This window comes from Miniopterus natalensis, chromosome 10, assembly GCF_054644295.1.
Source record: "Miniopterus natalensis isolate mMinNat1 chromosome 10, mMinNat1.hap1, whole genome shotgun sequence".
Classification (NCBI taxonomy): Eukaryota; Metazoa; Chordata; class Mammalia; order Chiroptera; family Miniopteridae; genus Miniopterus; species Miniopterus natalensis.
In genome coordinates, this window is record NC_142090.1 from 25,851,669 (window position 1) to 25,863,975 (window position 12,307).

The window sequence follows — 12,307 nt, forward strand, 5'->3', positions numbered from 1 at the left end:
TTTAGCTTTTTCTTATCTGTGAAGCTCTTTATCTGACTTTCAGTTCTAAATAATAGCTTTGCTGGGTAGAGCAATCTTGGTTGTAGTTCCTTGTTTTTCATCACTTTGAATATTTCTTGCCACTCTCTTCTGGCCTGCAAAGTTTCTGTTGAGAAATCAGCTGACAGTCATATGGGAGCTCCCTTATAGGTAACTAACTGCTTTTCTCTTGCTGCTTTTAAGATTCTCTCTTTGTCTTTAACCTTTGGCATTTTAATTATGATGTGTCTTGCTTTGGGCCTCTTTTGGTTTCTCTTGTTTTGGACCCACTGTGCTTCCTGAACTTGTAAGTCTATTTCTTTCCCCAGAAAGGGGAATTTTTCTGTAATTATTTTTTCAAATAGGTTTTCACTTTCTTGGTCTCTTTCTTCTCCTTCCAGTATCCCAATAGTATGAATGTTGGGCCTCTTGAAGTTGTCCCAGAGGCTCCTTATACTATCTTCATATTTCTGGATTCTTTTTGCTCTTCTGGTTGGGTGTTTTTTGTTTCCTCATGTTCCAAATTGCTGATTTGATTCTCAGCATCCTCTACTCTACTGTTGATTCCCTGTAAGTTATTCTTCATTTCAGTTTGTGTAGCCTTCATTTCAAATTGGTTCTTTATTATGTCATTGATGGTATCGGTTGTTTTCATAATACTCTTCCTAATATGCTTGAGCATCCTTATAACCAAAATTCTGAACTCTGTATCTGTTAGTTTGCTTGGTTCTATTTCACTTAGTTCCTTTTCCAGAGATTTCTTCTGTTCTTTCCTTTGTGACATGTTTCTTTGCCTCCACATTTTGGCTGCTTTCAGGTGTTTGTTTCTGTGTACTAGGTAGAGCTGCTATGTCTTCTGGAATTGGTAGAGTGGCTTTGTGTAGTAGGTGTGCTGTAGGGTCCAGTGGCTCAGCCTCTCCAGTCACCTGAGCTGGACCTTCTAGGTGCTCCCCTGTGCGGGCTGTGTGCTCTGACCTGTTGTAGTTGAGCCTTGGTTGCTGTTGGTGTCACTGGGAGTAATTGACCACCAGGCCAATTGGCTGTGAGGACCAGTTGCAACTATAGCCAAAGAGCTACTGTGCTGGAGACACCCCTATGGAGCAGGATTTACTTCAGTGGACCTTTGGTGTTCACCAAGTGCGCCCCTTGAGTGTGTCAGTCGTGGATGTGGTTGGGTTGTAATTGAGCGTGGTTGAGTCTGACCACCAGATGCACTGTCTCTGGGGCCTCCCGGGAGGTGCTAAGTCAGCCTCTGCCAGTACCTTGCCCAGGGCCACCCAGCATGAGCTACACAGCAAACCGTAGTTGGCTGCTACTTGTGCTGGGCTTGGAATTGTCCAGGAGAGGCCAAGCTATGAGCCAATGCAGGTTGCCACTAGTGCTAGGCCTAGGGCCACTTATCAAGATGTATGGAGCACGCTGCTCCTTGTTTGAGAGATTTTAGGAAAGTCCTAAGCATAAGACTCGAGAGGCCACAGAAAAGCCACTGAAATGGCTTGGATGAGCTTGCAGGTAGGGAGGGGTGGGGCCTCTGGGAATTACCGAGGCAGGGTGAAAAGTGTGAGTCAGGTGCTGAAGATTCAAAAATAGCAGCTGCCTGCCGGCTTGGGGGGGTGGGGGGGCTCACTAAAGGAACAAAGGTCTCTGCCAGCTCTTCTGTGTGGAAGAAAGCTGCCCTTCCACCTCTCGCTCCAACCTCAGGCAGGTTAGTTCCTCCTCACATGTCCCAGGTTGCTTTTAAGCTGCAGCCTGGTGCTGGAGCTCAGAGGGAGCGCGTCTGAGTGAGTCTGTGCATGGGCCCTTTAAGAGGAGCTGCTGGGGCTCCCGCACCCTTCGTGACCCTCAGAGACAGTCCCCGCTGGTTTTCACAGCCTGAAGTTGTGGAGACTTCTCTTCCCGGCCCTGGAGCCTTGGGCTGGGGGCCTAATATTGGGCTGGGACCCCTCACTCCCCTGGGAAACCTCCACTGCCAAGGTGTCCCTCCCGGGTTTAATCCCGTGGCACTGGGTGTGGGCCCGCGTCCACGTCTCTGTGATTCAGCCCCGATCCATCCGTGTCTCTGCGTCTCCTACTGGTCTCGATGCTTCTTCAGGTCCCTGGTTGTAGGACTTCTGTTCAGCTAGATTTCAGGAGGTTCTGAGTGATGATTGTTCTGTATTTTAGTTGTAATTTTGATGTGGTTGCGGGAGGCGGCGGGTGCAGCTGCTACCTACGCCGCCATCTTGTTTCCTCAGCCTTAGGTATTTTTTTCTTTTCTTTTTAAATATGTGGTTTTTTAAAAATTGCTTTTAGAGAGCGGAAGGGAGAGGGAGGGAGAGAGAGAGAAACATTGATGTGAGAAAGAAACACTGATCACATTGATCGAACTGGCAACCTTTTGGTGCACAAGACAGAGCTCAACCAACTAAGCCACACCGGCCAGGGCTACCTTAGGAATTTTTCTGTTCTTTTCTATTAACCTGTAAAAGGCATCATTGCTATGGCATTTCCCACTGCTCACACAAATGTTTAAGAGTTTAGTGGAGTCTGTGTTTTTATGTATCACCTTAGCAACCACATGTATTTCTCTTTTTAACTTAATTGCAATACTTTCAAATGTAAAAGTAGAGGTAAAGGGTTACTAATGATCAGAGCATGCCAAACTGAAAGTTTTTCACGGAATCAAGGAATGAGATGCAAGGAGCCTTACATGGCATTCTAGGTCAATGTTTTGCATCCCTATTAGATCTAGTGTTTCCTTTTCATAAAATACTTTATATTACTCTTGCTATCCTGCAATGAAATTTATGGATAATTGCATGTGTAAGTATGTTATGTTAAAAATAACCAACATATTGCCCTAATTGTGATAAGAAGTAACAGGAAAGAAATTTATAACAAAACATTGTGCATTTCAGTATATAAGTACTCAGGCATGACTCTACTGTCTACTGGAAGACATGATAGAGTAGATGGCTATTTGCACCTATTAATAGCATTTCCATGAATTCAGTTTTTGTTAAACAATCCTGATTCAGGCATGCCATACTGTTGACTCAGATAAAGTGAGTGGATTTGTGGTAGGTAAGGTGATTTTTCTGAAATGGTGATGATTCTTGGTAAAGTTCCAACAGAAGTGCGTATTATTATCACAAGAGTTGAATCCCTGGAAAATTCAGTGTTTGTTAAAACTGAAGTATGTGAAAGGATTTATTCCCTAGGCTCAGACACTCATACTGAAAGTTCAAATGAAAGGAATGAACAGGACATTTGAAAGTTGTTGGGGACAAAGGACTGTTCCTGGATGTGTGGCAGACCCCTAGCTCTGCCCCCTAGTGCCAATCACTGTGAAAACTAAATGCTCTCACCTGTTTCAAAAATACCGCCTACGTATTGCCCCTGTGAAGTACCAGTGGGTAATACCAGTCTCCTTTGTTTATAGATTAAAATCAAACAAAAAAGCCTCCAAAGATTATGACTTAACTCAGGTCAAAATGTGGCATGCACAAACTGGGTGTGGTTGGAGATTCTGAAGGCTTATTGTCATTTTTGAAATTGAGAATTGTGATTTATTTATTTAGATGATTGTATTGTTAGGAGTAGGTAATAATGTCATTTTTATATACCAGTCATAGCTATCATAGTCTCACTGTGGTGATTTACTGATTGACTATTATTCCTGTTGGGCATTCACTGGAGCTGATGAAACTAATGAAATATTTGGGTCCAGATGTATGATTAAGTTGCCTAATAGTACAATATTAGTTAGTGTCTCATCAATGCTCCAGAAAGAAATTGGGCAGGAGAGAGAATGGGAAACTTATTTTTATTTCATATTCTGAGCTAAACTTATTCCTAAATTAAGTCAAAATCTGCTCTAACAGTAATAAGTGTGCTGCTATTCAGTATGTTCTATTTTCTTAAAAGAAGGCAAAAGTAATATTTTTCTAAATATAATAAATGTTTTTGAACTTAATATATAAGTTGTGGGTTGTTGTTTTTTAATATAAAGATACCTAATTTGTACCCTGTACTTTTTTTTTGTTAATCCTCACCTGAGGATGTTTTTTCCATTCATTTTTAGAGAGAGGGGGAGGGGAGAAGGGAGGGAAGGGAGGAGGGGAGAGGGAGAAAGGGAAAGGGGGGGAGAGAGAGAGAAACAGAAATATTGATGTGAGGGAAATATTGAGCAGTTTCCTCACATTCCCACCCCAACCGGGGATTGAACCGGAAACCTAGATATGTGCCCTGACTAGGAATCAAACATGCAATGTTTTGGTGTATGGGACGACACTCCAACTAACTGAGCCACCTTCCCAGGGCTAGAATTTTAGAAACTTTTAAAAGATATTTCATACCAAGCTATTTTACTTTTTAAATCATGTTATCTTGATGCTTTTGATTTTCAAATTATCATAAAAAATTGTATAGATCATTGAATTAATTGCCATATACTTTTTAATATAATCCATAAATGTGATTTTTGGAGGAGGGTGTTATAAAATTGCAATATATATCTTGGTACTTTTATAATTTTTATAAAAATATTTCCCAATAAGCTCTGGCCCATGTGGCTTAGTTGGTTGGAGCATTGTCACATATACCAAAAAGTGGCAGGTTCGATTCCCTCTCAAGGCACACACCCAGGTTTTGGGCTTACTCCTGGTTGGGGTGGGTGTGGTAAACAACTGATCAATGTTTCTTTCTCTGCCCCACTTCCTCTCTATAAAATCAATAAAAAAAATTTCCAATAAAACAAGTCTATGGCTTTATAACAGATGTAATATTCAAGACATTAATTTTTATGGGGGGAATTATATTTTAAAAAGGACAATATTGATGGACATGTGAATTGCATAAAGCTGCTTAACTTAAATGTATTTTAATTTGATTGCATAAGAAATACTATGTTTCTCTATGATTCCCCTCATTGACAAAAAGTAGGAATAAGTCTTTGAATAATATATATGGGGTCTAGAGGAAAGTACTTTGGAGAAGCAGCTCCATTTTCTGTAATCCAAGATAGACAAAGCATTCTGAATTAAATTTAATAGAATATTCAAAATTTGAATATACAGTTTATCCAGAAATCATTTATTCAATGCTAATTGTTTAGTTTGTGGAACGTTCTGGCCTTCACTTCTTTTTCTCTCTTCTACTAGTATTTTTTTATTTTATTAGCATCTTAGTCGAGAGAGAAAAGAGCAAGGATATGAAAATGCTATAATCATAAAATTTTGAGTCAGAATTGTGGTTTACCCTACATTTTACACAGTCCAGCCTGCTATTATTATCATGAGTTTATGGAAATATTATATAATCAAAACAATGAATTGTTTGCACAGTTTGCTCTAGATTTCTTGTATTGTTTTTTTCTTTTAGACGGGATAATTAGAATTAACAGTATTCTCAGTTGGCTCTGGCTGGCTGGGTACATGCTAGTACTGTGGAGGAAGGGAGGACTTTGGAAGACCTCTAACAATCTAGTGCAGTCCATTACCTTGGTTTCAGGTTCTCTGGTAAAATGTTCCAGATACGGTATAAGAAGATAGATCCTTCCCTGCCTCCTTCCCTCAAATGTTTGATGAGTACCTACTATGTATCAGGCATGCAAAAAAGTGTGAAGTGAGTCTATGTGGAGTTTATTATTGTGCCATAAGTGTGTCCATATAGAAGATTGTATTTCTCGACTTTATATTTACTTTTCCCAGACTATATAACTCAGTATGTTCAGATTTTGCCTAAATTTATTTTCCTTTTTGAAACTCTTATCTGTTCATTGGGTTCAAAGCTCATATTTTTTTAAAAAATATTTTTAACAGTGCCGTTTTAAAGCAAGTTTGGACTATTGACATTTGGGACCGGATATTTTTTGTTGTTGTTGTGGGGAGAGGAGCTTCATTGTAGGATACTTAGCAGCAGCCCTGGCCACTACCTACTCACTACATGCCAATAGCACCTCCCAATTTGTGACAGCCAAAAAGGTGTCTCCATGGGGAACACAATAGCCCCCACTTGGGAAACACTGATGTAAGCTAATAGTGGTCAAGAAAATACCACTTTTAAAGCTATATTTGCTAACATAAGTGTAAGAATTTTATTCAAATACATATTATTATGACACAATAATTTTTTGTGAAATACTTTTCCTCAAAGTTAAATTAATCTGAAAATGTCCATTTTAACAAATTTCTTGAACTTTTTCAAAACATTCCGCATATTTAAATTGCATTAGTTTTTTAAGCAGAACTTAAACACTTTATTTTTCAAATTAAAAAACCTTTATGGTGTATTGCTGGGCTTTTTACATAAAACAAAGGAAATTTCTTTAACTAAAATAAAAGCATTAAATACAATAATGTTTCCACTCTAGTTTTGAAAGCAGCGTCTGGTATACTATAGAGTACTGTGAGAGTATTCCTCATATGACGTGCCTGCTAAATAATGATAAAAAATAATATTCTGGTATCAGCTAAGTAAAACACATTTCAAAATTCTCCTATGATTGCAGGCAATTGATTGACCAAAACATACCCTTTATTATTTATTATTTTTTTATCCTCACCGGATGCTTTTTAGAGGGGGGCAAGGGAGGGATGGGGAGGGGGGGAGAGAGGGAGGGAGAGAAGGAAAAAGAAACATAGAGAGAAAAAGAGAGAAACATCGATGTGAGAGAGACACAGTTGGTTGCCTCCTGCACATGCCCCAACCAGGGCCGTGGGATCAGACCTGCAACCTGTGCTGGGGCTGACGCTCCAACCACTGAGGACACCGGCCAGTGCCAAAACAGACTCTTTTGTGTTGTTCAGTTTAATTAATGAGTGAATTTTTTGAGCAGAGCTGAATTCATGAAAACATAAATTGTTTCTATCCCTGCCTGATACCCTTTTGTTCCATGACTAGAGAGAGGAAGAGGAGAGTTAACCAGACATGGTCTTGTTCCTGCAAGCAAATTTGTTTTCATAAAATATAAATAGCTGATGATTTTTAAATAGTGTTGTCCAGTAGGGAAAACACAGGAAGTATCAATTTTGATTCTTCTAAGAAATTTTCTTTTTTCTGATGAACATTTACTATTAGTGAAGGAAAAAAAATAGAACATCAGACAAAATAATTCTTTTTCATATATTAAGAAATGAAATTGATGATGCCATGAGAGCAAAATGTTTATCACTACCATTTAATAAGCAACTGAAGTCACTCGAGCAACATTTTCGTGCTGATTTTTATTAATCATGATGATACCTGTGAGAACAAACTAAAGATGAGGCTTTCCCAGCTCAGTGATGTCCATTTGATCCACCTGGGTGCACGATAGATTCAGGGTTACAAATGGGATGAAACCAGGAATGTATTTTTGTAACCTTTGAAGATTACCATAATTGGAGGGGCTGTCAGTTTAATTAACTGTTCCTTTTTAGAATTAGCTCTTTCTGATCTCAAAAACAGGGTGTTCCTTTGAGGCATTCTGATAACATTTTAACCACCTTGTCAGAATTTCCTTTGCCACATTGCTGATTGTGTGTCTTGATTATAAGAGGAAAGAAGGATCTGAATCAGTACTCTCAAAAGTCTACCTTTTTTGTCTTTGGTTGTTGTTTTGGAAAGAAAAATTAAGAGCATTCATATTCTTCCTTTCTAATTTTCTGAGTCAAAATGTAAATAATTGTTGCACAAATGAAATAAAGGAAAAGCTATATCCCATATTTCAAATGGTATTTGAACAGGGTGAGGATCCATGCATTCATTTATTCCTCTGATGTGTATTGTCTTTAGGCATGTCCTGGACTTCAAGGATGGTGAACATAGGGCATTTCTTTCTTTCTCATGTATCTTAGAATCTTAGTGGGAGAGACTGACATTAAACGAATAAACCATCTAAGTACAAATTACGTTTATGGAAGAGAAGGAAAGAATGCTATGAGAGGGATTAAGGGTGGTGGTACTCTAGACTGGGTCAAGAAATGCTTCTCTGAGAAATTGACACCCCTGAGACTTGAAGGAGGGATATTGTGAACCCAGTTGGAAAGAGTGTTCAGGCAAAGGGAGTACACATGCAAAGACCCTGAGAGAGGAAGGAGTTTGGCAACGTATAGGAACTGTGAGAAGTCAGAGTTAGAGAGAGAACAGCACAAGATCAGGTGCACAGCTAGGCTGAGACCAGACTGTGCTGGAGAGTAAAAGCCTTAGTAAGGTTGGATTTTATCCTGTATCAGGTGGGTAGCCACTGAAGTGTTTCAGCTCGAGAATGCCAGTGATTTGACATGCGCTTTCTAAAAGGTCACTCTCATAGCACAGTTATATTGTATTGTATTTTTTGCATTAAAAGTTTTAATTTATTGCCTGTACGGTGTTACTCAGTGGTTGAGCATCGACCTATAATCCAGGAGATTGCAGTTCAATTCCTGGTCAGGGCACATGCCCAGATTGTGGGCTCAATCCCAAGTAGGGGGCGTACAGGAGGCAGCCAATCTATGACTCTCTCATCATTGATGTTTCTCTCTCTCTCCCTTCCTCTCTCTGAAATCAATAAAGACATATTAAAAAAAGAGTTTCAATTTATTAAGTGTAAATATTTAAAAGTTACCACCATTTTCAAGGGAAAAATTACAAAGATAGCCCTAACTACTAGGTAGACAAAATTTGCGGGAGAGCCAGAGTGAAGGCAGAATATCATAGTGGTTTAAGAAATGTGAGATCTCAAATGCTTATGATTATTATTCAGAGGGCATGGAAAATGTGCTTCTTCATCACTTTTGTCATGTAGCTATGAACAGTGTTTTTCTTCAGACTGTTAAGATGAGCTGACTATGGTTTTTAGTTAAGGTGTTGTGCACCTAAAATAAGATAGATAAGGTTAAGTTCTCCCCTTGAACTTTATTAAAAAGGCAAAATTCTATCTTAGTTTTATTTTTCCAGTCCAGTTCACCTCATTTTAGTTTAGATTTTTAAGTTAAATAAATTTTATTGTTAAAAGCCCTCTTCTTTCAGATCTTAAGATTACTGAAGGCTTATCTGCTATAAAATCAATTTTTTAAAAGTTTTTTCACATATGGTTGGGTAAAGTAGCAGAACATTGCTTCACATCATGCTAAAAATGACCTGACAAGAATGTAAAATATATTTCAATAGTGTCTGACTTTGGTATACTCAAATACAGGCATGTTGGCCTATTTTAAGTGGACAATTGCAGGGGTATATTCATATAATTACCCCTTACAAAATTAAAAAATGCTAGAGCTGACAATCTCTTCAACAGTCCTGAACTCTTCTCATGAAATTCTTCTGTGGAAAACAGACAGTGGACAGTCCTCTGTTGGTGTCAGGTGCTATGCTAGGAACCTTGTATCAAAGTGGAATTGCAGCTCCTATGGGCATTAGGTTTTAATGGTTAAGACACTGCAGATGTTAAGCTCTGAACTTATCCATAAAGTACTTCAAACATGGTTTTGTATATTCAGGTAATAATTATTATGTTCAATAGAAGCTGAGACTCCACAAGTTAGGGGGAAATTACCCATCCATTTGTTGATGTCTGGCATTACAGCCATTCTGCCTTTCAGGTGACCTTTAAATCCCTAGATAAATGAGATTCTGTAGATGCTTTATTATTTCTTCTCTCTGGGCTTAATACACAGCCATAGTTTTGTTAGAATTGTGAGGATCAAATGAGATAATGTGCTACACAGTACCTAGCCCAGGATCTGGTACAACTAGGTGCTTGAAAAAATATTTGTAGTTGAATCCCAGTCTGTCTTAGTTAGAAAGATTTCCCCTTGAACTTTCACTTTCTCACACTTTGAAAATTATAGAGACAGATCTTGATTGCCTGCTTCCTGTCTCATGAATTGAGCATTACCTCTTTTTCCCCAGGGTAGAAATCATACTCCTCAAGTCAGAGGGTGCCAGATGGAAGCTAAGACTAAGTTCCTTTATTAATTTATCCTCACAGCAAGCCTACGGCAAGTGGGAAAATAAGCAATAACTTGAAATCAAATGGACATTTTGAATGATGAGACTGTAGGCTGGAAAGAGCCAGGGTCAGCATTATTTTTGTGGGCTCAAGTCGCCACTTTGGGTTCTGAATGGTTAGTTGTGTGAGTGCCTTGGAGAGAGAAAAGTGACTTGTCAGGTATCCAGATAACATTCTCCAAAGCAAAACTACCTGTCCCTCCCAAGGAGGGCTTAGGAATTTTGGAAATTTCTGAAGTGTATTGGGAATATAATAGGTATTATTTTTTTGTTTGTTTGTTTGTTTTTTAAATATATCTTTATTGATTTCAGAGAGAGGAAAGGAGAGGGAGAGAGAGAGATAGAAACATCAATGATGAGAGAGTCATTGATCAAGCCCACAACCTGGGCATGTGCCCTGACCAGGAATCGAACCCTGATCGCCTGGATCCTAGGTTGACGCTCAACCGCTGAGCCATACCTGGCCAGGTGGTATTAGTTATTTTTAAAAGTGACTTTATGTGTGTAGGAATGGCATGATAAAATTAGACCTTGCCCGGTGGGGCAGGGCTAAGTGGTTGAGCATCAGCCTAGGATCCAGGAGATCGCGGTTTGATTCCCGGTCAGGGCACATGCCCAGGTTGTGGGCTTGATAAATGACTCTCTCATCATTGATGTTTCTATCTCTCTCCGAAATCAATAAAGATATATTTAAATAATAAAAAAAAGTTAGACCTACGGCTCTGGCCAGTTTGTTTCAGTGGTTAGAGCATTGACCCACAGACCAAAAGGTCAAGGGTTCCATTCCTGGTCAAGGGCACATACCTTGGTTGCAGGTTCGATCCCCAGCCCTGGCCGGGGTGCATGTAGGAGGCAAACAATCGATGTGTCTCTCTCACACTGATATTTCACTCTCTGTCTCTCTCTCTCCCACTTCCTCCCTCCCTTCCACTCTTTCTAAAAATCAATGGAAAAAATGTCCTTGGGTAAAGATTAAAAAAAAAAATTATACTCACGAATTACTATAAACATTTATCCTCAGCATGCCAGTCCATTCCCTGCATCTCCATACTTAGGCAACATATTGTTTATTCTGTTCAATCTTTGATTTTCAGTGGCATCATTTTAAATTTTGCATGAATAATTCTGTTAACAACAATCTCTGTTCATAGCCATATAAAAGTGAGGAAGAGGAAGGTGATTCAATCCTTTCAAATTAAAACATTTTTTTTCCTTCAGCTTCCTTCCTCGGCCCCGTGATTATGGGTTAGGCAGTAGACAAACCAAAATCAAGAAAAGCTGTGATTCCATTTTGCTCATGTGCTCAGAAGTCGTTTTTCTGTTCTTTCCAGTAGTCTGATGTTGGAGCAGGACATGGAGATGGCATGGGACTTAACATGGCTGGGTTTTTATTATGTGCCAAGCACTTTATACGCATTCTCTCTTGGAATCTTAGTGAAATCCCTTGAGATCGGTGATAGTACCTCACTTTAGGAATGGAGAAACAGGCTCAGAATAATAAGCCATTTTCCCTCTGACTCCTAACCTGAGCTTTTACCATGCCTCTGCTTCAAAGGTAATAGTAATGAAATTAAGCACTTTCCCTGAGCTGGAGGTTGTCATTCATAGATTCTCTATTTTACTTTAAATGCTGTTTATTCCCAGAACATTTCCCACACACCTGTAATCAGTTGTAAATATCAAAAGATGCACAGAAATTGAAGCAACACAGCAATTGTTTCTTAGTCTTCTGTGTTTAATAATTCATTTGCTGTTCCCTCCCATTGACTGCAGGTAATTATAAACAGAAGTAAATCCTGAAAGGCTTCTAAAATCTTATTGAAAAATTATTGTGATAATGTGGAAAAGAAGATTGTCATTGATCTTTTAATGTTTTCTTCTCACTAATTATCACACAAAGTACTGAAAAGTTTTTACTTTTTTGTAATTAGGATATTCTGTCTTCCGGGTGCAAACATGTTGGAGCATGTGTGAAAGCTGCAGGACCCAAGTTTACGGAAATGAAGGAGGTTTTTGAAATGGACAGGGATGCAGTAGTTAAGGAGCTGCTTTTCTCTATCCTGATACTCTTCCCACATTTCAGTCATTATTAGATCTATCTCTGATAGTGATATTTCCTATTTTGATTTTTGTGGGGTTTTTTTTGGCATTTGATCAACTTGTTTTTCTGTTTTCACTTGCATCTAAAAAATGGCAGGTGGTAAATTGAGTCATCAAATAGGAATTTAGTTTGGTGTCCATGAAAGGCTGCTGTAATGATTTTCTTGAGTTATAATATAACCCTTTGATTCTTCCAATCACTAGAAGTTGCAGAAAATTTAGGAGGGCAGGTTATATA

General features: G+C 38.9%; 1 protein-coding gene across 1 annotated transcript in view; it reads left to right on the plus strand.

Moving 5' to 3' along the window:
* Positions 1-12,307, plus strand: part of CTTNBP2 (cortactin binding protein 2) — a 152,950-nt gene that overhangs the window by 12,767 nt on the left and 127,876 nt on the right. The window lies entirely within an intron of this gene.